Genomic DNA, 23,316 nt, shown 5'->3' on the forward strand with positions numbered 1-23,316 from the left:
TGCAACCAATTATCCTATATTTATACCCACTTTTCTTCTAGTTCCTGTGGAATGAACAGCCATCCACCTATTGAATCCCTACCTCCATTTTTGTTTTGTATCTTTTTTTCCCACCTCTGCAAGACCCAGTTCCATAAATTACCCCTTACTTCTCCTGTATTTTCAACTCTCACCAACAATTCTTCACAGCCAAATACCTTCCGTTAAACAAAGAAAGAAAACATCAGGGGAACCCTTCTACACTGTTGATGGGAATGTAAACTGGTACAGCCACTATGGAGAACAGTATGGAGGTTCCTTAAAAAACTAAAAATAGAACTAGCATATGATCCAGCAATCCCACTCTGGGCATATATCTGGAGAAAACCATAATTCGAAAAGATACATGCACCCCAATGTTCATTGCAGCACTATTTACAATAGCCAAGACATGGAAGCAACCTAAATGTCCATCACCAGAGGAGTGGATAAAGAAGATGTGGTACATATATACAATGGAATATTACTCAGCCATAAAAAAGAATGAAATAATGCCATTTGCAGCAACATGGATGGACCTAGAGATTGTCATACGGAATGAAGTCAGACAGAAAGTTATCATATGATATCGCTTACGTGGAATCTAAAAATAAGGCTATAAATGAACTTATCTACAAAACAGAAATAGAGTTACAGATGTAGAAAACAAACTTATGGTTACCAGGGGGTAAAGGGGGGGATAAATTGGGAGATTGGGATGGACATATATACACTACTATATATAAAATAGATAACTAATAAGGACCTGCTGTATAGCACAGGGAACTCTACTCAATACTCTGTGATGGCCTATATGGGAAAAGAATCTAAAAAAGAGTGGATATATGTATATGCATAACTGATGTACTTTTCTGTACACCTGAAACTAACACAAGAGTATAAATCGTCTATACTCCAATAACAATTTTAAAAAAAGGAAAATATCAAATGAAACACTCCTTTACTCACTGTTGCCTTCCAGCTTCTCTCTTATCGATTCCAATCCGTAGTCCATCAAAGAGACATCTATAATTACTTTTTTCCACATTAGCCACAGCAATAAGGTTTCTACCCACCTCTCCCCACCTCAAAAAAATTGTCTTGCCTGGGTCACTGATGACTTCCCTACTTGTAAAAGCCAAGGACATCTTCAATCCTCATCTTACCGGACTTCTCTGCAGCATATGGTTCCGGGGGATCATTCTTTCCCTCTTGAAATTCTCTTTCTTTGGTCTCTCCGTGCTTTCCCTCCTGCCTCTCGGGGAGCCCATTTGATAGCATCTTCCTTCACATCTTGCCACCCAAGATAATGGGCTCCCCAAAGAGTCACCTTTTCTGCTTCCTTCCCTTACTCTCCTCATCTGATCTGTCACTAAACCTGGCTCACTGAACACACTTAATATCACTTGAATATTTCCCATTCACAACATCCTCCCTCCCGAAGTTGCTTTAGTTTGGACTCGCATCTTTTCTCACCTGGATCGCTGCCACAGCTTCTTACCTCATCCCATCCTCTGTGTTACCGCCTATGAAAGCTTTTAGACATAAATCTGGTCACTCCCCTCTCCTCTTTAAATCCCTTGAACGATACTTTATGACTTTCAGGGTAAAATCGAAACTCCTTAGCATGTCATACCCTTAACTCCTCAAAAACTAGCTCCTACCTCCTTCTTCAGCCAGTCAGTAGATTTGTAGTTATTGTTTTACATATATGTATACTTCTCATATTTAAAAAAAATATTTATTTATTTATTTGGCTGCATTGGGTCTTAGTTGTGGCATGCGGGATCTTTTGTTGCGGCACGTGGGCTCTTTGTTGCAGCCTGCAGGCTTCTCTCTAGTTGTGGCACGTGGGCTCTAGAGAGTGCAGGCTTAGTTGCCCCGTGGCATGTGGGATCTTAGTTCCCCAATCAGGGATTGAACCCGCGTCCCCTGCACTGGAAGGCAGATTCTTAACCACTGGACCAACAGGGAAGTTCCAATACTTTCCATATTTTCCTTATATATGGAAATAATTTAATTGAATTTCTTGCATCAACACACCTGAGGTTATACTATATATCATTTTATACACAAACAAACCAAGGTGGCATATTCTCTTGATATTACAGTTGTAAGTTAATTTTTGGAGAATTTTCTGAAAAGGTATTTAGAGAGAAATAGCACAGAAGCAAGAAAAGCTGTCGCCTTCTAAACTTGTTACCATAAACATCTACATAATGGATTGTTTCCAAATCTTTCCCGTGATCCTCAAATCCCTGTTTTTCCATAACATTAGTGAACATTCCACAGAGTCAATTTTAAGATGAAAAATAAAACCTCATAATTGTTCAACGGGAGAAAACACAAGTATACACATAGCCATGAGTAAAGAATAAAAGACACTTTCACTCAATAGATTTCAGATATGTTTTAGCTGTTTTGCCAGTTTAAAAACTCTCTCACACAGAACTACAATTCTTCTTTTTCTCTCTTGAAAGCACAGAGTATGTAAATTGATTAACCATCTGTTTATTACCACTGACCCAAGAAGATCTTTTCCCTAAGTCTAACTGTAAGGTTTTAGGTTCACCATGAGTAGATTAGCAAAATGAAAGAGGGTACTTGAGAAAGATTTTTCAGGAGAGCCAAGGAGGACATCTTGACGTCAGCAAATAATCTGACAGTCTGTCTTGACATTTTCTTATGGGTTAAACTGAAACGTAGTACCATTGTACATGTTTGTAAAAATGATGATGTGTCATTTACAGTATATATGGTACGTGGCATATAAAAAAGAGACGTATATGCCATAAAATACTACACAACCACAACATACTTGTTACTTATAAAGATTGTCAGTGCCTAGGTAGAAGGCAGTCTCTAGTGAAATGCCACAGAGCTCTTTCACTGATTTTTTTTGCTTCCAAATAATTAATATAAAGACCTATAGGGGGCTTCCCTGGTGGCGCAGTGGTTGAGAGTCCGCCTGCCGATGCAGGGGACATGGGTTCGTGTCCCGGTCCGGGAAGGTCCCACATGCCGCGGAGCGGCTGGGCCCGTGAGCCATGGCCGCTGGGCCTGCGCGTCCGGAGCCTGCGCTCCGCAACGGGAGAGGCCACAGCAGTGAGAGGCCCGCGTATCGCAAAAAATAAATAAATAAATAAAGACCTATAGGGAGGGACTTCTCTGGTGGTCCAGTGGGTAAGACTCCGTGCTCCCAATGCAGGGGGCCCGGGTTCGATCCCCGGTCAGGAACAAGATCCCACATGCCACAACTAAGAAATCCACATGCCTCAATGAAAAGATCCTGGGTGCCACATCTAAGACCTGATGCAACCTAAATAAATAAATAAATGTTAAAAAAAAAAAAGAACTATAGGGAATACTTTTCTAACCTGGATGACATAAAATAGAAAAGAAGCAATTCTATAGCACGATGAAGACATAAGATCAAAATTATCTCAGCCAATTTAAATAAAATTTAACAGGATTAAATGTAAAGGCAGGGCTTCCCTGGTGGCACAGTGGTTAAGAATCTGCCTGCCAATGCAGGGGACACGGGTTCGAGTCCTGGTCTGGGAAGATCCCACATGCTGTGGAGCAACTAAGCCTGTGCGCCATAACTGCTGAAGCCTGTGCTCTAGAGCCTGTGAGCCACAACTACTGAGCCCATGTGCTACAACTACTGAAGCCCGTGCTCTGCAACAAGAGAAGCCACTGCAATGAGAAGCCCACGCACCGCAACGAAGAGTAGCCCCCGCTCGCCACAACTAGAGAAAGCCCATGCGCAGCAATGAAGACCCAACACAGCCAAAAACAAATACATTAGTTAATTAATTTTTAAAAAAAGTAAAGGCATATATTTAACTTAAAAAGGACCCACAAAAGCGTAAGGGAGGAGAACTCTGACTTTGGCTAGAGTCCAAATAAAAATGATCAACGTGGGCTTCCCTGGTGGCTCAGTGGTTGAGAGTCCGCCTGCTGATGCAGGGGACGCGGGTTCGTGCCCCGGTCCGGGAAGATCCCACATGCCGCGGAGCGGCTGGGCCCGTGAGCCATGGCCACTGAGCCTGTGCGTCCGGAGTCTGAGCTCCGCAACGGGAGAGGTCACAACAAATAAAAAAAGATCAACGTGAGTGTAACACAGATACTAAAGTGTTAACATAACTTTATGTCACACTGATAAAATAATTGCCTATTTGTTCATTCAACAATCAGTTTGCACATACTGGAAGAAAAATACTGATAGAGGAATAAGTCCCATTCCCTTAGCCCAGTGAGTATGCAGACCGCACCATCACATTAATAAAACTGGGGGAGCAGGGACTGAGGGAGCTCGGGAGGAAGACGAGAATGGTAGGTTACTCAGGAGGGATCATCTCAAGTGAGAAGAGGTTTAACAGAGAAAACAGAAGCCTGAAGGGGCAAGAGAATCACCTTCAAATGTGTGACCAATAATAAGGAGGATGGTTAGCATTTCTAGAGGATCTGCTAAGGGCCACGCACAGGGTAAGGTCCTATTATATTTTAATCCCTGCAAAGTAGGTATTACTTTTCTCATTTTACCAATGAGGAAACAGCATTTCGAAAAAGATTATATATCTGCCTAAAATTCATCCAGCTGGTAAATGGCAAAGGGGGGAACCAAATCCATACTTGATTCTAAAGTTCTGTCTGTTTCTAGAATTAACGTAGATGAAACATGTCCCACCTGGTCTCACAAGACGAAACTAGCACCAAAGAGCAAAGTGACAGTGAGGGGAATTTCAGAAAAGCCTTATCCCGTTTGGAGACCTCCAAGAACAGGACAGGAAAGGGGAAGGGACGTGCACCTCACTGACCGTGTCCAGGCAGAAGGCGAATGTCCTGCTCTACCCGGGATGCTGGGGAGACATTTGTGACTTAGGTGACAGGTTGAAAAAAATGTCATCTCTGAGCCCCTTTACAGCTCAGGTTCATTGGTATGTAGCAGAAATTGCTAAAAGCCATTTTTTAAAAAGTAAATAAACACCTCCACAGAGTTGCCCGAGTTAAAAAGCCAGGTCCATCTTTTTCTTGCAGTCAGGCTTTGCCATTGTTTCGTGGTAGAGGCCAGCTTCCCAGCACCCAGGGGATGCGGAAACAAAAGCTCCTTGGGATTTGCCTAATTTGCTAATGCCTCATACATGAAAGTGGAGGAGAGCCGACAGAGAAGACAATCCACTGACGGTCTGTGTGCTGACCCGGGGAATGCAAATGTGGACCCCCCTTACCTCTGCCGTGAATAAAGAGCCCGCAGGACATGAAACAAGACGAAGAAGCCCACTGCTATGCACTCATTTATTTTTATTTCTATTTGTTCAAATTCTGTGTGTTTTCTTTCTGTGATGATTTTATTTTTATTTTTAAAAATTTTTGGGGGGGTATAGTTGATTTACAATCTTGTGTTAGTTTCAGGTGTACAGCAAAGAGTGAAGTAAGTCAGAGAAAGACAAATATCGTATAATATCGCTTATATGTAGAATCTAAAGAAGGCTACAAATGAACTTATCTACAAAACAGAAATAGAGTTACAGAGGTAGAATAAATTTATGGTTACCAGGCTGTAAGCGGGGGAGGGATAAATTGGAAGACTGGGATTGACATACACACACTACTATGTATAAAATAGATAACTAATAAGGACCTACTGTATACCACAGGGAATTCTACTCAATACTCTGTAATGGCCTATATTGGAAAAGAATCTAAAAAAGAGTGGATATATTTATGTGTATAACAGATTCACTTTGAAAAGAGTGGAGATATATTTATGTGTCTAACAGATTCACTTTGCTGCGCACTCATTTACAATCTCACACTAGACGTCTATACTTTCATCTGTTCAGCGTCCACAAACTCCTTCTGTTTCGGGGAATCCCAAGATTGGCAGGGCTTTCTTACCTGTTCTCTGGAACATAGCCTGGGACAGTCAGAGGCACTTGCCCCGGTGTTTGAATCTGAAGGGAGTGACCAATTCCCCAGGATGGCAAGAGAGTATTCATGGCAGTCCCATCAGTCTCATAAATTCACGTGTCCACTGGCAGCCACGTGCGGTGGCATTCTAAGAGGACTGTCCCCGGGGCATGATCTTGTCTGAGCTCCTGGCGACTGAGCCTACCTTGGTTTCTGCCACTTTTTTTTTTTCAGTCACGCCAATGACTTACCTAATATCTTTCCAATAAAAAATTTTCTGATTAGGTTACACGTAATTTTTGTTGTTGTTGTTATTTGCAGGTTAGAATACTTCTAACAGTGTTCTATCACAGAACGAGTTTGGCTGAATATATACTCTTGTCCCCGTGTAGTGACAAAAAGGACAGAGGCTACTACATCTAAAAACGACCTCCAACATAAACCCAGATGTTTGTTCTTCTCAAAAGCTGGCAACCTGGTGACAGAGAAAATCCCAACTTAAAAAAAAAACTCTCTACATTTACTAAATTGTAGGAGATAACAAGTACACCTCCATTAATCAACTGTGTGATAAATGATGACTCACCCACTGGTTCATTCATCTGGCACGTATTTTTATTTATTTATTTATATATTTTTTGTTTTTTTATTTTTTTGGGGGCACATGTTTATTGAAAGCCTTCTCTATGCCAGAAAGAGAGAAGAGGAGTGATTCCTCATGAACCCTCTCGTTTGGGGGGCATCTATGTAAGTACGGGCAGAGAAGGCTGAAGGTAGAACATCTGTATGTTACAGACACAGAAAAAAATATTACGGGCAAAACCTCTGAAAAATGCATGCCATTTGTTCGATACTGCATAAGACTATTTCGTACAGACTTTATCCACTCATTTAATTATCCAGCACACGAGGCAAACACAGAGGAGGTTAACTGGTCACTCTCTCTGCCATTCTCCTTACACGTTTTACCTCCATGAAGGAGTCTCATCAGGTACTGAACTGGAACCGTGAGAACTGCTATGCAACCAGGTTTTGAGTATGAACCTGGCTCTCTGGGAAATCTGAGCTACGAACCATGCTAAATCTCCAGGTTTTCGGCGTATCATGCTAGCAGGCACCCAAGGTTACCTCAATGATTATTTTACCAACTCTGGGGAAATTCTTCAACAAGATATTATCTATCTTCCTTTTGGCAGAAAAGGGAAAAATAGCAGAGAGACAAGTGGTTGCATCACTTGAACTATGCCATTTCCATCCTGGAAATGTTTCTGTCTTGGTTCCCTAGGTAGAAAAGAAAGTGGGCCTTCTTGTGGGAGCTGTTTTTAGCACCTGATTTCTTTTTTGAGAAATCTGTTCCTTTCTTAATGTGAATGATTAACAAGACTAGCTTTCAAGTACAGTTTTAGATCAGAAACGAGCACATCACGGGAAAAGTCAAAGGAATTTTAAGGTTTTAAGATGGGAACTCAGCAGATTTGGCCCCGAGTTCTGGGGAAGGGTTTGTGTGCTAGCTTTTCTGTTGCAGTGATCCTCCAAGAACCAGAAAAAGTACAAGCTGAGAAACAGCAAGTCAGTTCCCAAGTGATAAAAAGTTGAATTTTGAAGAAGGACCTATTCAGGAAAGCACGCACGGACCAACGCAGTGACGCGTGTGTGCAGATACACGGAGGGGAGTCGACAGGCCTGTTTCCAGGTTTGCTTGAAGCCTAAATCTGTGAAAACACACAGCAAAGTACTGGATCTAGTTCTGAACTATTTGGGGCCCAGCTACAGGAAGGACCAAAACCACACTAATATCTACTTCCGATGTAAATCTGGTTCTGGTTTTTTGGAGATAAAATAACTACCAGCCCCAGTCTGACAGTTTGGCGACGTTCAAGAAGCTACAATAAGCCGCAGCCCTAGGGCTGTATGGCTTGAACGATCAGTTTTATAAAAGAACGATGTGTCCGAGCCTCTAAGACCTTTTACCTGAAATGACCCACAAGTAGGGCTCCAACCTCAGAGAAAGAACTTGGCTTTTATACCGTGCAATTCAAACCCAGTGGACACAACGCGGCTGGTTGAAAGGTGTTTGAAAGAAGAGTGATTTTCAGAAAGGAGACAATAAGAGCTCTTGGGCCCCTGAAGGGAGCTCTCTCTTTCTCTTCTTCCAGGCAGGCGTCAAGCAGCTGCAGGCTGAGGGCAGAGTGATTTGCCTCCATGAGAGGGTGAAAGGTGGACATGTAGGTGTCGCTCAGAACTTCAGTCTGGTTCCGTCGATTCAGCCCAAATACATACGGGGCACTGTGCTGCACCCCAGAAATCTAACACGGCCCTACGGTTCAGGAAGAACACTGACCAGACCTCATTTTCTGGGGGAAAGAAAGGTTTCTCCAGGGGAAACCCCTCCTCAAATGACTTACAATAGACAAGGTCATATCAAAACCAGGCGTGCACCAGGCCTGCTGCCTAGGATGACAGTTTCATTTACTGAGCACCTGCCACACACCACACGATGACTCCCAGAAGCTCACCACCCTTGCGTCCAACAGGCACTGAGATCATCCTCCCAGGGATGAGGAAAACGCGACCCTGTGACATTCAGTCTGCAGGGCTCCAAAGCCTACGTCTCTACCGGGCATGGCTCGTCCTGAGAACAGAAGTTCCAGGCCGACCAGAGAAGACCTAGCCACTCATTGATACTTAAGAAGCATCTACGGGCGGCTGAGCCCTTGCTGCGTTTTGGGGAAAGAAGGGGTGACCCGGGCGGCACAGTCCCAGCCCTCATGGACCCTCTGGTTCGGGGGGAGGATAGACTGGGCACCCATGTTCTAAGCAGGGAAGCTGAGAGCACGTTGGAAGCACAGTCAGGGTGTTGGCAAGTCCTCAGGGAAGCCCACCCTGAGTAAGTGACCTAAGCTGAGGCCTAAAGACCTACTAGAATGATATTGAATTTGTCTTGCTAAGTTAGAGGTAGGTGGTGGTGCAGGGGAAGGGCTCAGCGTAGAGAAGAGAGTGGCAACCAGAATGAAGAGGAGGGAGAATGGGATCTGTACAGGAAACGGGAAAAAGCCCAGTATGGCTGGGGAGAGAGCCAAGAGGCGAGTGGGACCCAGAGCCCGCAGGGCCTTGCGGGCTGCTGCATCCATGCCACGTGTAGCGGGAAGCTCCTGAGAGGGATGCGAAGAACACAAGCCCAGATGTGCATTTTAACACAATTAATCTAGGGGCAAAGCGGCCAGCTGGAGACAGAAGTGACCGCTATTTCATAGGCCTCCGTGGACAATAATGCTAGACAATGCTACAAAAAATTATAGTAAAGAAGGAGAGAGAAATTCTTCCCACAATCCTCTCACCTTGAGTAACCACAGTTAACTATTTCCCTGCGCTTCCTGCTGGTCTATTTTTATAGATTAAAAAAGGGAGAGAGATCTGTATCCTGCCTTTTCAGACACCTGATTTTTAACTGCTTGATGATATTCCAGCCTGGGGGCCTGCCCTAATTTACTGAAGTGATTCCTTGTTGTTGGCGACTGCTGCTCTACTCGTCCACACGTACGAATCTCTGTCGGCATCTGAGTTCGTTTCCTAGTGATGGGTTTTTAGAAAAGAATTACTGAGCCAATGGGTATAAATCTGTTTAAAGGTTCTTTATCCATGTGGTCAAAGTGTCTCTTACAAAGGTTATGCTCCCTGTATTATATTTTTGTTCTCATGCCACTGCTGTTGTTTTTTGTTTGTTCGTTTCACTTGTATATGGAGGCCTCTTGTGTGAGTTGCTGAAAGTCTGGGGTCACCAGCTGTGTCAGGTATAAATAAACACCTCTGTCTCCCCACAACTCCATCTAAATTGAGAATTAACATTTAAAAAAAAAACCCTGCCAGTTAAAAAAAAAATACAAATTGGTATTTTATTATTTCGTGTGTGTGTGTGTATTTATTTATTTTTTGGTGACTTATTTAATCTTAGTGCTCAATCGCATAAAAAGATGCTCAACATCGTTAATCATCAGAGAAACACAAATTAAAACCATAATGAGACATCACCTCACACCTGTCAGAATGGCTATCATCAAAAAGAACACGAATAACAAATGTTGGTGAGGATGTGGAAAAAAGGGAACCCTTGTACACTGTTTTTTTTTCCCTTGTGCACTCCTGGTGGGAATGTAAATTGGTGCAGCCACTGTGGAAAACAGTATGGAGGTTTCTAAAAAAAACTAAAAGTAGAATTACCGTATGATCCAGGAATTCTGCTCCTGGGTATATATTAAAAAAAAAAAAAATGAAAACACTAATATGAAAAGATACATGCACTCCAATGTTCCCAGCAGCATTATTTACAATTGCCAAGGTATGGAAGTAACCTAAGTGTCCATCAACACATGAATGGATTAAGAAGATGTGATACACACACACACACACACACACACACACACACACACACACAATGGAATACTACTCAACCATAAAAAAGAATGAAATTTTGCTCTTCACAATGACATAGATGGACTTGGATGGTATTATGCTAAGTGAAATAAGTCAGACAAAGACAAACACTGCATGATAACACTTACATGTGGAATCTAAAAAGCAAAACTAGTGAATGTAACAAAAAAGAAATAGACTCACAGATCTAGAGAACAAATTAATGGTTACCAGTGCGGAGAGGGAAGGAGGAGGGGCAAGATAGGGGTAGGGGATTAAGAGGTACAAACTACTATGTATAAAATAAATAAGCTACAAGGATATATTGTACAGAACAGGGAACATAGCCAGTATTTTCTAATAACTATAACCTTAAAAAATCATGAATCACTATGTTGTAAACCTGAAACTTACTGTATGTCAACTATACCTAAATAAAAATATTTTATAAAAATGGGCTTAATCAGTTAAAAAATTTTTAATGCTCAATCAAACGTAGAAGTCAGGACCCCACCGACTGGGACTTTTTAATGCCACTACGATGCAAGGGCTTAGTCCTGGCATGCCCGTCTCCACCTCACTGGAGATTCACTTTGAAATAAGAAATCAATTTCCATCACCCCAGAACTCCCTGGGCCAGATCCTAAGCTCCTTCTCTCACACCACTCTGAGCTCCCAGGCTGAGCTCTGACAACTCCACCACTGGTAAATTGGTTTGCACACCCAGTACTGGTGATAGTTATCCCCTTCAGCATCACCATCAAACACAGTTAGCAGGCTTGGTGCCCTGCGCTGCAGCAGGTGGGGCAGAAAGTGGATTACACAGTTCCCCACACTCCAGAAAACTTCGGTCGAAAACAGATCACAGTAGCTTCGACAGACCTGAAGAACTACAAGAAACAGAAACAGATCAGTACAGTCAAGCAGTCGATGGTACGTCGACATGGACACCGTGCGACCACGACGCTTGGGGCAGGGAACTCCTGTTGCTACACTAGCGGCTCACTGACCATTTCTCGGATGTGATGCTTGCGTGGTGCTTTATCAGGTGCCACAGCAGGAAGGTTTATAAACGTAGACAGAATCAACACAGGGAGCGACCTGATGAGGACTCATAACTAGGGCGGTGAGGGTGTCTTCCGTTCGCTTCTGGTGCCTGGGTGTCTCCCCTCTTGGGTTGTAAATTCCACCAATTAACAGGGAAATCCGTCTGCTCTTGTTCATCACGGTTTCTGCAGTGCCTAACATCTGCCTGGCGCGTGAGGTGCTCAGTTAATATTTGTGAACACAAACTTTCGGAAAGACACTTTAACAAGTCATAAAGAGAGGAGTGTCTATATTTTATTCACAGGATAACCTCAGCCCTCACCATGGGGCCTGCCGCAAAAACAGTCTGGTAAACGTTTGCTGTGAATGGCTAAGCTTTCTTCTACAATCACTTTGCGGGGGGATTAGAACTGGCGCGAGGGAGACCGTCGCACACTGTCAGTCTCCCTGCCTCTGCCATCGTTTCTGTCACTACCTTCCAAGGTTCATAGTACCGGGAACATCGGCCTTACCCTTCCAGATCCCAGCATCTTCCTTGACTGTCAATCAGTAACAGCTGAGCTCTAAAACCACAGTTTTGACTCGAGGAAACAAATGACCCTCAGGTGCAAGGTGACACGACCATACACGGGTAGAGAATTAGGGACACAGCACACAGTGAAGGCACCTAACCATGCCCAAATCTGCAGAGATCATGTCTTTATACATGGAGTTGCTAATCAGAGACACTCAGTAGAGACCTACACGTAGGAAGAGGGAGTACCAAGTCCCTAGCCTGCCCCGTGGGGCCTCTGTCCTCCAATGCATAATCTTGAATCCCCAGGGGTTGTTTAAAGCAGCGTCTTCCCTCCGTCAGAGGCCACTTAACACATTACCAGTTGTTCGTTTTCCCCCCCAAGTTCCTTCGAGGGACAGGGTGGTGGTTATGGTGTGCTCTTCAGTGTACTGGGCATGTCAGATAAATTATGCTTGAAAAGGTGGTGAGTCGAAACAGGTCTTACCGGTATTATATTTCAGATAGGTTAGAGTTATATGGGCTTTTGTGAGATAAACGGACATCTGAACACCATTTATTTACATTCGTTCATTTGTCGTGGGGTGGGGACGGGACCTGCTCCAAGTACCAATAAAGTTCTGGGACGCCCATCCTAAGATGCAGATTGACCCTGTGATTTCCTATCTCTGAAGTGCTAGGACAGGTGTGCAGGGCACTCTGATGATACAGCTTCCGTAACCTCTTCACCCAAATCCAGCCCTTGACTTTCTGAGTTCCATCTGCACGAGCCCCCGTGTTCTGATTGTAAACTCTCTTGGGTGGTTAAAACGCAAGATCTCCATGCAGTTTCCCAGGTGGTGGGCTCTACTTCAGGCCCAGACAAAACAAGGTAGTTTGCCGACTAGGAAGAACATCACTCAACCCTGGACAGGAACCTGCCCAGAACTTTCCAACTCACCCTGCTTCCTCATTTAACTCTCCCTCTTTCATTAAGAGCAAAACCAAAACAACCAACCAGAACACCTCTCCTTTTCCTTCCCATTCTTCTCCCGTCAGCCATTTTGGGTCCAGCTCCCAAAGCCCTTCCCCTCTGCTGTCAGGGCTCCAGACCTGCCCTCCTTCCCGTGACGGCAGCCGTGCCTCCCCGCTTTCTTCTCTTTCTCTCTCGCTCTCGGTGGCAGCACCAGAAGACGGAGGAGCACACACGTCAACACAGCAGCAGGCCGCTCCCTTTCCCAACTTTCAGGTCAAATGCAACCTACTGCAGCCCCAGAAACAGGGGTGTGCACCGTAGCCACGGGGGAGGGTGCTCCAGAGAAACCTTACCTGACGGGATTTCCTTCCCACACCTGGGCTTGAGATTCTGGGGTTTGTTTATTTGTTCTTTTGAGGGAATGAAGTATGCTCTCCTTATAAATACATGCTCTGTTCTCCTCAACTGCCATTCTTTTTCTATTAGAACCTTTTCTTCTGAAAGCCGTAGTAGCCAGAGCTTATGGAAAGGTGCTTTGAGTACAGGCTTAGCGGGATGAATCCATGTAGAAAGTCTCCTTCAAAAGGGATCATGACTCTCAATTATCTCTAAGCAGAATCAAAAATATGAACTAACGTATCAATAAAATAATGCAGATTTACATTGGAACAGGGACGGCTAATGTTCTAGAATAGGAATTGTACGATAAAGAAACCACGCTCTAAAATTCTAACTCTCCGTCCTGTTCATTCTGATACCACTTCAAGAATTTTTCCGTTTTCGAATACTACTCAGCCATAAAAAAGAACAAAATGATGCCATCTGCAGCAATATGGATGCAACTAGAGATTATCCTACTAAGTGAAGTTAGGTCGGAAAGAGAAAGACAAATACCACATGATATCACTCTTACGTGGATCTAAAACATGGCACAAATGAACCTACCTATGAAACAGAAACAGACTCATGGACACAGAGAACAGACTTGTGGTTGCCAAGGTGGGGGTGGATGGAGAGGGATGGACTGGGAATTTGGGGTTGGTAAATGCAAACTATTATGTTTAGATGGATAAACAACAAGGTCCTACTGTATGGTGCAAGGAATGATATCCAATCTCCTGGGACAAACCATAATGGAAAAGAATATTAAAAAAAAGAATGTATATATGTGTAAAAAAATTTTTTTTTTCCATTTTCAACAGATCAGACTCAGCACAGTTGATTCTCAGGCAAAAAGATCTTTACTAATATACATATATATGGACATATATACATGCATGCATATATATATATACACACACACATATATACATACATATATATATGGCTGTTTTAGCTCTTGCTGAACTAAATAAAAAGTGTTTTTATGTCAACGAAGTAAACTTAAGACAAAGAAGTGACAAGGAAAACGGTAAGATCAAGATTTTTTATACTTAAATCCTGACCATGGCATGTCCTAAAACCGATCTTGGAAGTAGCATTACAATGTGGACAATCTACAGCTCTTCCAATATTATGAATCTAAAATAAAAATTTTAGACTTCTGTTGGTTAAAGACAGACCAGAGAGAATCACAAGACAAGGTTAAACCAAGCACTACCATTACTAGTTGTTCTTTTTAACCTTGCAAAGTGTGGTAAAGAACTATTCTGACTTGGTGGTAGAAGGGAGCTGCCGGCTTGCTGTGGTTAATATCAAGTTCATTAGTTGCCTTATAAAGGAAATAGGCACTTGCTTCCTTGACTCACAGTGGGTTTAATTCCCCCATAGCCCTAGGAATACATTTCTTAGAAATTTCCCTTGGGGGGAAAAATTGGTCCCCTTTAAATGTGTATGACAGAAACCATCCCCCCAAATCACCCATCACCCAACTGCTCTGTGGTCTTGGCCACAAAGGATCTCACTTCAGAGTAGGCCCAAGCCCAGCGATGGGCACAGACCTGATCACAGAGAACTCCCTTCACTCCTCTGACACCTTTGATCACTGAGTCATAAGATTCCCCAGGGAAGAAATTATTAAATTACATAATTGTTCTTCCAAATTCACAAGCGTTCTCTTGTGGCTTAAGAGAAGTGACTGATTGCCGATTCTTTCTTCAAACTAATAACCTTTAGTAACCAAGGCTCCAGAAAAACAAACTCTTCTGTTGGCCGCCCAGCCTCCAGATTTTGGTTGTTCGTTTCAGAGATGAATGTTTCATAGAGATGAATCCCACCTTCCACCTTTCAGTGTTTGAGAGTTTCCACGCATATCATCCCAACATCATCGCAGCTTTGATGGTGATGGGATGGCACACCGTATTACATTAATCAGCTATCTTTTTTGACTGCCAATGTATCATACTAGGGGCTTTCAGTATAGTTGGATGATTGACTATTAGAACTGGTGGGAACTCAAGAAGCTAGAAAGTAAGGACCTGCAGGTAAAGTCAGAGCTGGGTCCAGAGGCCAGGCTTCCTGACTCTAGGTCATACTCTCATTCCACTGCAACACAGTCCTTTGCTGTGAAAGCCTGTTTAAACCTTGTGTACGTTTAGTTGAAATTCAGGAGAACACCATGCATTCTGTGAAGAGTCTTGGTTTACTTAGAGGAACCCAAGTGGTTAAATAGGACATGTCATTGGTTATTTGAATTGAAACTGCATGATCAGAACTCTGTAAGGAAGGGGATCGTACATCCATATTTCTTGATTTCTTCCCCTCTATTTGCTGTGAGGATCCACTTTCTCATGGGAACTTTAAGCTCTGAGTGTAGAGCTGTCACTGACGCCATGTTGACCTGTTACCATGGAGATCGCTCTGGTAACAAATAAACCTGCCACAGTCCAGACACACAAGTGCCTCATTCTGACTCCCAGAAGGATTATTCTACCCCCAACTTCCCCCAGTTTAAAGTTCACCTCTGCTAGGATTTAGCTCTAAAGTTTTGGAGATTGACTTTTAAATGTCATTAGAAGTATAAATACTCAGAGACAAGAAGTAAGGCAAGGGTGTCTCAAGACTTTAACACAACAAAGTTCGCACACAGCAACTGCTCCCTAGGTTGGAGTTATGGACTCAGTTATTACATTACTTGACAAGGAACCAAAAGTAAAATGTGGGGGGAGGACACCACTGGAATTCCCACCTAACACTTACTGATCATCAGCAATGCACTGTTGACACAGTGTCTACTCATTCCTGTGAGCTGTGAACTGTTAAAGCACTACTAAGAGTCAATCCCTACCTTTTCAGAAACTGGAGCTCTTTCCTAGATGGTGCAGGTCGATGGCAATGCTGTCACAATCAGTGTCTAATGCAAAGACAAATAGACTTGATGTCTGTCATCAGTTAAAGCCTTGTCAGAATCGCTCTGAGTCCTGTGCAAGTGCTCTGGACCAACCAAGAGGGTGGAACAGAGCCATTGCTTATTCTTTATTCACAGAAGTCAAAAAGGCTTTCTTTCTCTAGTGTAGAAAAAAGCGAAAAAAAAAAAAGCTACATTTGTGCCTGAGACCTCGGTACCTTTCCAGAAGAAGGTCTATTTTAATTTCCCCTAAATCTTAAGGTTACTGGCGGGCAGGCAGAGGGAGCAGGGGCTGTGGTGCATCAGGCTGACAGTGGACAGATATGACCTCCCTGTTAGGATTCCCGGGAGTTACAGAAGGGAAAGGGAGGCTGGGACTGCCGGGCTCACGTTCAGAAGCTCAGGCTTCAAGCTGGGCCTGGACCACATGCAGACATGAAGTTCTCTGGCTGCATTTATGATGGACAGAGGCAACTCCAGCTCCCAACAGCGTGAGCTGAACAAAGGAGGTGAAGCTTCCTTGCTCTGCACAACTAGAGCTGAACCCGGGCCACTGCCTCGGTCCCCTGGGGACTTGATGGTCGGTGAACCTGTTAAGCACGTGGTTAGACACTGTCAACTCCCAACATCCAAGGCCTGGCGGTCCAGTTGGGGAGCTCAAGCCCAGTGGATTCAGTTCTTTCTCCCCACAGCTGCTCACTGACATTTTGCTGATCTGAATGAAGGGCAGGGAATATTAAACAGAGGCTAGAACTGGAACTTATTAAGTAGCAACTTTCTTTTCGTTTTAATTTGAACGGAAAGGATATTGAATTTCATCCACCTGTCAGTCATCTCGCTCCCTGTAGCACCTCTTCAGGTCCTGCAACTCCTCTGTTAATATGGTCTTCCTCCTAGTGGATTCGCCCCTTGCGATGCTGCCAGGTAAGGAAAACATCCAAGGAATCATCCCATCCAAGGGACTGGGATGCAGGAGAGTGCACACCAGCTCTTACGCTAAACCTGCCCCGCCTCCCTGCTTCTCGTGTCCAAACAAAATAACTAATCAACAAAATAAATAATCAATCAGTCTATTCCACACCCCCCAACTTCCTCACCAGAGGAGCAAAGGAGCGTAGTATAGATTCGGTCACACATTTCAACAGTACTTTCTTTTCTTCCACCTTAAGCCCAAATGCGGAATATAGTGTAATGAAGAAAAGGAATTTTTTTTGAAAGAGCCCACTGGCAGCTAAAGGCCAACGAAAGATTAATATGAGAGACTGCATTTCTCTGCAGGAGAAGTGACACCGTTTCTCCCCTTACTGTGAACTCCATACGACACCTACTTAAGTGTTTTGCTACATTTGCCAATGTACTCTGAGTCTTTTATAATTAGACACCATCAAAATCGTATGTTTCTCTCAGATTTTCTCCAGCATGTTATCTGTGTTTTAAATATAAATGAATTTTTACCAATAAAGATGTTAAAAATATATACACACACATATATATATATAAATGAATTTTTAAAAATATTGTGGCCTTTATTGAAAAATAATTTTGAAAGTCTATATTCTTTGGGGAAGAAAAGTGAGATTAAGAATGGGAATGAGGAGGAGAAATTCCGGAGCTATTTTCATGATAGTCAAACAAGTAAAAAAAATGATAAAACAACGTTGGGCTTTAAACCATAGGGCACACACTGAAAGCTTACTTGTACAGAGGAAATTTAATAAAATCAAGCAGAAACAAGACAAAACATGTTCTTTCTGTAGAGACTTAAAACATGTCCTTGGATGGAAGCTTTTTAGTTATTTATTTAGCTTTTATAATTACCATTTACCGGCACAGTAGGAGCTCAGTAATTACTGGTTTTGTTGAATGACTATCCAAGTTTTTTCTTCCTTAGACTGATTTCCTACCTTACTCATCTTTATATTCCTAGCACTGAGCATAGTGTTTCTTCAAATCAACGCTTCTCGAATAGAACCAGATTTGAATTTTCTTCCGAACAAGCCCAGATAGCCACAAACAATATTTCACAAGGAATTTCACAAGGAAAAGGATGCAATCTGGCATGGGGCACTGTTCTTACCCACCTGAAACACGGCCAGCAGACTTCTGTCCTATTTTGCAAGGTGTGGCCAGAGCTGGCCAGTGAGGTTCTAGGCCAATTTGGCCCCAGGATGAACCCAAACAGGCTCTCTTCCAGAGGCAAGGGGCAGGGCTGTATTTGCTCAGTTTATGCCCAGGTATACGATTTTCCACACTGGAAAGCTGCAGGCTTTTCTGCCATTACAAGAGCATGATGACTACGAGGTTAGTTTTGTTTCTTTTCAGGGACCCGGTATAGGTTTAACTCCACTTCTACGCACTGAGGTCAATTTCATAACAATGGACAACACAGACAAGATGCACGGAAGAACACAGGTTTGGGAGCAGACAGACCTGCGCTCAAATTCTGACTCTACCACTGACCAGTTCTGTGTCCTGGAGCCAATTACTTAATGTTTCAAAGCCCTAGTTTCTGTATGTGTGAAGTGAAGATAGTATCACCTACCTCTCAGACTCCTCGGGAGAAAAACAATAATGAGACGATTTATTAAAGCACCAGCAACACACAGTGCACACCCCAAAAACATCAGCTGTTTTGTTTGGGGACTTCCCTGGCGGTCCAGTGGTTAAGACTTCGCCTTCCAATGCAGGGGGTACGGGTTCAATCCCTGGTCGGGGAGCTAACATCCCACATGCCTCGCAGCCAAAAAAACCAAAACATAAAACAGAAGCAATATTGTAACGAATTCAATAAAGACTTTGAAAATGGTCCACATCAAAAACAAAAGAAAACAAAGCATCAGCTGTTTTGACTCAAGGCTAGACTTGTCACCATTTTGCATCTGTGATCTTCTAAACGGTATCTCATTTTTCTAGCTCTTTGGTTTCGTCAAATCAAAAATGGGTGCTGACAAGACTGTTTGGAGGCAAAATTAGTAATAGTCCTTCACTCATACAAACGGAAGATGAGGCGAAGAATAATGTGGCAGTCCGAAAATTACATATCAGCACATAATAAAACCTAACTGGCAGGACCAGTCAGCGTCATGACCTCTATCTTGGAAGCCTATTTGGACAAGGATACCCACGATGGGAACGGCTTAAATAAACAACAACTTGGAAACATACTGAGTCTCCCCTGGAGCAGCTGGAAGAAGGTAAACCAAAATCCTGGGACAAGTTCTCTTAAGGAAACTGCCACGTTCAACCCATGACCCTAGTAATTTTCAAGTCAGCATTCACTCAGAAACACCCCGAAACAAATTGCTGTTGCCGACACATCTGGCAAGCCTCAATTTTTTTCTGTTTACGTCAGATATACTAATTAAAAGTATCTAGCTTTCTGATGCAAGTTTCTTCATCAGACAAGCTGTTATACAGGGGATATTTCTTCCTTACTCTTCAGAATAAATCCTGTAAGCAAAAGGCAGGGACCTCTTAAAACTGATTATACAATGTCAGAGTTGAACAGAACTTATTCAAGTCAAAGAGTTGGACTTCCCCCAATTTTACAGATGAGCTCAAAAAGGTTAAATAGCTCACCCTGATCTACAGAGCTATTGACTCACAGCCAGGATTGACCCCTGGCCTCCTGACCCCAAGTCCAAGATTCTTTCTGCCACACCACGTGACCCCCTCTAAACTTCACACTGTTATTTTCCCCTGCAGAACCCAAGCATGCCGCACACATATAAAATCTCTAATAAACATCTGCCAAACTGACCTACAAATTCTACAGTTCTGCTGTTTCAACCTAATGTGGTATTTCAATCCCCAAAGATCCCAACAGTGACTACAGAAACAGTGCTATCTGGCCAAGGCTTTAGAGGAGTGTATGAAGTGTTTTTGAAATCATAATCGAATTTCCTCACGACAATGTGAAACAGGTGTTGCTGTGCCCATTTTAGAGATAAGGAAACCGAGACCAAGAAGTTAACCGACTCGCCCAAGGCGGCGCTGCTCGTTTTTATACTGTTAGAGCTGGCACTTGAATCGAGACATCTGATTCCAGAACCTGTGCCTCTTCCACTTCATTAGCTTAAGCCTAATGAACACTGACCCCAAGTAACACTTCCATCGTTCCTCCTCCCGGTCTGCTCCATAAAAAAGGGATTTAATTCATAAGGCACCTTCATGTCAAGTTAAAAAAAATTCAGGCTGACTAAACTACATAAAATTATAAGTTCAGATATAAGGATGTCATCCGCCCAGCGCAGACCCTCATTTTCTTCTACAGACCAGACTTCAGACCCGGCTCCCAAGACCAGAAGAGCATTTCCATTTACTGCCTGCAAGATTTTAAAGGCCAGTCTGAGGAAATGGCTGCTTTTTTTTTTTTTACCCCATTGCTGAAAACATCTTCAATCATTGCTTTGTGTCAAAGGGGGAAAGAAAAAGGTCATTTCTGTGGGTCTTGGCAGCATGGGGCTCTCACAGAACCTATAAGGCCTCCGTGTAGGTCAGGATTGGGTGAAGCCACAAAGAAAGGCAGCGAGAGAGATGCTCCCAGCCTCCCTGCCGGCTGCTCGCAGAGCTGTTAAAGATAGAGATGGTGGCTTCTAATGGCAGGGGTGGGAGGAAGGGGGATGCAGAGGGCTGCGAGGGAAGGTGTGGGGGGATGGATATAATCCAGCATTCAGAAACCTGTCAGGATGGGATTTATTTTTGTTCTGTGAGGGAGTATAATAGGGCTTTGCCCGCACTCTCAATAGCTGTTTTGAAGTGAACCCGGCTGGTATGTCTTTAATTTGTCATTTCATTATGAAACTGTTTCCCTTCCAAGAAGCCTTCAAGTCAGGAAGCTCTGTCTGCCCACACAGGAAATTCCTTTGCTTCAACTTCCCCAAAAAGGAAATTTCCCTCAGAAGTGAGCCCAGCATATGCCTTTGAGCAGAGCTGTTTCAAGAAACTTTGGCAGCTGAGTCCTGAAAACACCCCTGGCTTGCTGGCTCCGACTGGGATGCTGGGATAAACAGTGTGGCTCTCTCCCCCCAGGGGATGGGGACCCCACTGAAATGGTCCCTGGCCCCCCTCTTCCTCCCTCTCCTTCATTCTCCTGAGCCCTTGTGCCAGCCAGCGCCCACCATCCTAAGCTTTAATCCTCCAAGTCACACCCAGAGCTTTAACTCTCCACGAGGGAATCCGTACCTGTCACTTTCATCAAGAAATAGGCATCCCTGATTATTTTTAACTGTAAGTTTGGCAGAATTATTTAACTTTTTAAACTCTATACATGCATAACTTTGATTTAAAAATTTTAAATTAGTATCAGGGGGCTAATCTGAAGAGGAAACAGAGCTTGCACTGTTTGCACAGGATTATTTAAAGCAGAATTTGAGGTAATTGTGTGTATTAATCCGCTTCTTCCAAAAGGCGCAGACTCCAAAATAAAAAAGAAGAAGAAAAAGAAGAAACAGGCATCTCCGAAGACATACCTACATCATACACGGGCACTTCGACACAAAGCACTCATTCTTGTCCTCAAGCCCACACACACTTAAGACTTCTGGTAGAAAGACTGCAGAATTTCAAACGAAGAGGGTGCACAAAAATAAAACAGCCAGTTATAGTTCCTAAAGCACTTGTATGGCCAAATGACCTTTGATCAAGGGTGGTGGGGTTTTTCTACACCAACTTCCCCGGTGAGGATTTGAAGTAAAACATGGACAGGGAGAAAATATCCCAAACCACAGCCTTATAAAAATTAATCTCTCAGACATACTGTGAATGACTAAGTGGGTGAGAGCCCAGAGCAGCTGTGCTGAAGTGAAGAATAATATATAATATTTTATGAAGCTTCTTAGTACAGAGGCATTAGCAGAAAACTGTGAGACTCACAGTTAAGTTTTTAATTTTCCATTTCAAATCACTTCATTAAAAAAAAAAAAGTTGTGAAAAGGAAACAACGCAGAAACCTAAAGCACAAAACGAAGGAGTGATACTGAACTTCACAAACTGTGTCACAAGCGATGAGACAGAGAGAGACACAGACAGATGAGGAACTAAGGCAGCCCTGGATTTTCACCCTGTACTTAAGACTGAACTTGAACGGCAGAGCAATAGGGTCCGATCTCATTACACTATTCGTGTGCCAGGACTCAGTAGGGATATTATTTACCGGGAAGCAGAGAGAGATTTAAGGGACTAGCTAGACTCCTATAGCCCCCTGAAATCTGAATATATTAACACTGAGGTTTGGGGTTGTGGTGGATGCTTTTTCGTGGAGTGGATTTGTGATTTTAGTTTAGTGAATGATTCTGTTTTTCTAAAACTTATGAGGTTTTAACCACAGTTGGATCGCACAGGGGGATCCAACACTATTTTTCAGGTTCTTAAAGAAAATGGTCTAGGGACTAGGTCTTTGGGTCAGCCTGGGAAGAAAGGTGCAGAGTGGAGGGTCTGACCTGCTCGGCCACCTACTAGCTCTGTGACTTCGGCCACGTTCCTTAACCTCTTCAAACCTGACCTTTCATCAGTAAAGTGAGGGTAATAAAACTCAGTTCATAGCTCTGTTGTGAGGATTAAATGATATAATCCGTGTGCAAAGTCCCTATCGTAAGCACCGAATACATGGAAGTTATTGCTCCACACGGAGAGCTCTGAGGAATCTTTCTCCCGAGACCACATACCCACTCCTCATACAAGCCACCCACCCCCAGGCAGCCCCTTCAATTTCCACACAAGCCAAGACGCTCCTGGCCACTTCGGCTTGAGATGTGGATTAACAGCTCCCTTATACCTGTGCAATCGAACAATTAGTCATCCCCGAGGTAGAGACATTTTGGTAAGAATGGTTGAAAAGCTTAAGGATTCAGATGTACAGCCCCAAGTTCACCGCTCCTCTCAAGAAAATGCAGATGACTTACACATTCTCATGTTGACAGTGAGCTAGAGAGGTCCAACAGTGTTTGGCCAATACGGATTCTGGCAACGTCTTGAGACCCACAGCCAGGAATAGTAAGTATCAGATTATTCATCTTGGTCTCAGAGGTCCAGGTTCACGATGTTTTGTCTACATCAAGGGGTCTGGATTTTCCATCTAATCTTAGGTCTGTCTCCTCCAAGAGGAAGCCAGCCCCCAGCAAAATCATGGAGTTTGGAGTTTATTTCCAACTCAGCCCCCTCCCTTGACCT

The 23,316-nt window shown here is 43.4% G+C and overlaps 1 protein-coding gene across 7 annotated transcripts in view; it reads right to left on the bottom strand.

Moving 5' to 3' along the window:
- Positions 1-23,316, bottom strand: part of ETV6 (ETS variant transcription factor 6) — a 241,102-nt gene that overhangs the window by 106,654 nt on the left and 111,132 nt on the right. Inside the window, exon 1 of one of the 7 annotated variants that reach the window (XM_060166890.1) lies at positions 16,087-16,105. The exons of the other annotated variants lie outside the window; for them this stretch is intronic. The gene's annotated coding sequence lies outside the window, so the exon portion shown is untranslated. Of the gene's footprint in view, positions 1-16,086; positions 16,106-23,316 lie in introns of those variants that run through there. 7 annotated transcript variants of the gene reach the window in all.

This window comes from Lagenorhynchus albirostris, chromosome 11 (assembly GCF_949774975.1).
Source record: "Lagenorhynchus albirostris chromosome 11, mLagAlb1.1, whole genome shotgun sequence".
In the NCBI taxonomy this organism is placed as follows: Eukaryota; Metazoa; Chordata; class Mammalia; order Artiodactyla; family Delphinidae; genus Lagenorhynchus; species Lagenorhynchus albirostris.